Source organism: Schistocerca gregaria, chromosome 3 (assembly GCF_023897955.1).
Source record: "Schistocerca gregaria isolate iqSchGreg1 chromosome 3, iqSchGreg1.2, whole genome shotgun sequence".
Taxonomy (NCBI): domain Eukaryota; kingdom Metazoa; phylum Arthropoda; class Insecta; order Orthoptera; family Acrididae; genus Schistocerca; species Schistocerca gregaria.
In genome coordinates, this window is record NC_064922.1 from 676915673 (window position 1) to 676918130 (window position 2458).

At 44.1% G+C, this 2458-nt stretch overlaps 1 non-coding gene across 1 annotated transcript; it reads right to left on the bottom strand.

The window, feature by feature from the left end:
- Positions 1-908: 908 nt before the first annotated feature.
- On the bottom strand, positions 909-1027 carry LOC126357168 (U5 spliceosomal RNA). Its single transcript, XR_007566143.1, has one exon. It is a non-coding gene; the product is annotated as a U5 spliceosomal RNA (small nuclear RNA).
- Between the last annotated feature and the right edge of the window lie 1431 nt (positions 1028-2458).

A 2458-nucleotide genomic window follows, 5' to 3' on the forward strand; every position in this document is an offset into this window, starting at 1 on the left:
TCTCCGGATCTGTCCCCCATTGAGCATGTTTGGGACTGGATGAAGCGTCGTCTCACGCGGTCTGCACGTCCAGCACGAACGCTGGTCCAACTGAGGCGCCAGGTGGAAATGGCATGGCAAGCCGTTCCACAGGACTACATCCAGCATCTCTACGATCGTCTCCATGGGAGAATAGCAGCCTGCCTTGCTGCGAAAGGTGGATATACACTGCAGTAGTGCCGACATTGTGCATGCTCTGTTGCCTGTGTCTATGTGCCTGTGGTTCTGTCAGTGTGATCATGTGATGTATCTGACCCCAGGAATGTGTCAATAAAGCTTCCCCTTCCTGGGACAATGAATTCACGGTGTTCTTATTTCAATTTCCAGCAGTGTACAAATAAGAGGGGACGTGCTTTCGCAGGTCCATACGTATTTGTCTCACCCCATTTAAAACGGGGTACGTGGTAAAACTCATCCATTTTTTGGCCGCATGGGATAGAACTGTACCGTATGGTCGAAAGGCGTCCGTAACAAGTTCAGACGGGACCTCAAACCGAAGTTCGAAGACTCGTATAGTGCAGATCCCCATTCCCGCGTTATCGACCGTAACCGCACCAACATTCCCGTCGGCATGACAGAAACGATACCCGTTCGGTGATCGTTGTAGAAGCCTTTTGCAAGGAGCCTCGCCAACAGATTGACATAGACGACGCTTGAAACGATCGATAAATTGATTACCACGATTTCCTGTGGATCGATTTTTACTTCTTCTCTTAAGAAACGTTCAATCTCGTGTGCCTTTGGTTGTGTATAGTCGTTCGCAAAACTGAAATTCAAAGTCATTTTTATGTACGAGTGTGCCATCTCGATCGAGACTCACAACACCGCACACTTGAAGCTGCTCCGTCGTAAACACACAGGCGCGCGCACCACAGCGCGGCCGGCGGGCAACAAAGTCCGCACTGTGTCACTGCCGAAGGCAGACTCTCCACGGAAATCTTCAGTAAAAGGCGAAAGATTTATTCGATTTGAAGGGAAACCAGAGTAACCTTTGACCGCACAGCTACCCCGCAAGGCTATTTAAATCAAATTATCTTGACACATTCTCTCTTTTTTTTATACCAGTGAACCCTGCTCCCCCAGTGCAGTGAGCTCTCTTCGCTGCAAGCTGTTGACACACCTGCGTCTTGCAATTTACAAGCCTAAATCCCGGACCTTGTGCCCAAAATCACAGCCATAGTAAACAATGTATACCACATGACAGAACAGCATTCATGTAATAGATGAGAAAGTTTTTCTGGAAGGATTCTATTTCTGGGGGTGGATTTGCTGCTAGGGATTTTTTATTTCTGTTGGGGGAAGGGGTTGATCGTTTTACCAATGAGTTATTTTCTCCCTCCGACCCACCTCCTGTTACACGTACGATGAGAGCTGTACGAACAAATAGATACAAATTCCTAGAGAGGGGTGTACGTCTACAATAGGAAGTATCCGAGAGAAGCGGTGCATCTACATTAGGAAGCATCCCAGAGCGGGAATGCAGAAATACTAACTTAAAAAGACGCATTGTGTCTTACTATACGACATAGCAAGTACAATGTTGGGTGACATGATGGCGTGTGTCATGTTATAGGACATGCACCTCGTATTATGTAACATGCCACTTTACTTGATACGATGTATTCTACTACATTGTACTAACAAGTAAAAAAAGTGCAAATATGTCAAGATGTTTCGACTTAAATGTCTTTGAAGATGCGCTCTTTTAGAACCCCAGCTCTCCCCAGGAAATATTAGCCTTTTCATGCTGTGGTAGGACCATTTCTCCTTTTGGTTACACACATGGCCAATAAACTGGATTATCGTGACATGCCGAATTACGAGGGCATAATGACAAGTAATGCCAACGAATGTTTTATATTAATACTGTTACAACTCTTTCACTGAAACAAACGTTATTATTATTCCACATCTTTATCTTTTATGTATATAAATTTATTTCTCAACATAGTCACCCTGGTGACGAGCACATTTCTCCGAACGAGAGACTGGTTTTCTTATACCATCACTGTAGAATGTTAGACTCTGCTGTCAGAACTGCAACGTCACCTCTGCTTACACCGTTCCCTCACTATCAAGGAAAAGTCTTCGAACGTGTTCTTTTAGTTTTAGAAACAGATTAAAACAGGATGGAGCCAAGTCGGGACTGTGTTAATGATAATCTGTACTTGCTTCAGTGATGCAAGAACAGAGTTTAGCGTAGTGGCTTACGAACTTCGTGTAATGGTTATAAAGAACTGTTATGTGGTAGAGTCCTGGAACCTGTAAGAGAGTTGAGATTCAGTGGGGGAATAGTTTATTAGAATAGTTTATTATACTTCATAAATTATTTCTGATGAGCAGTTGAGACGTTCGCCATTGATCAAGGAGAAGGAAATGAGTCTCACATTTTTTATTCACAAACAGACCATGCCTGTCA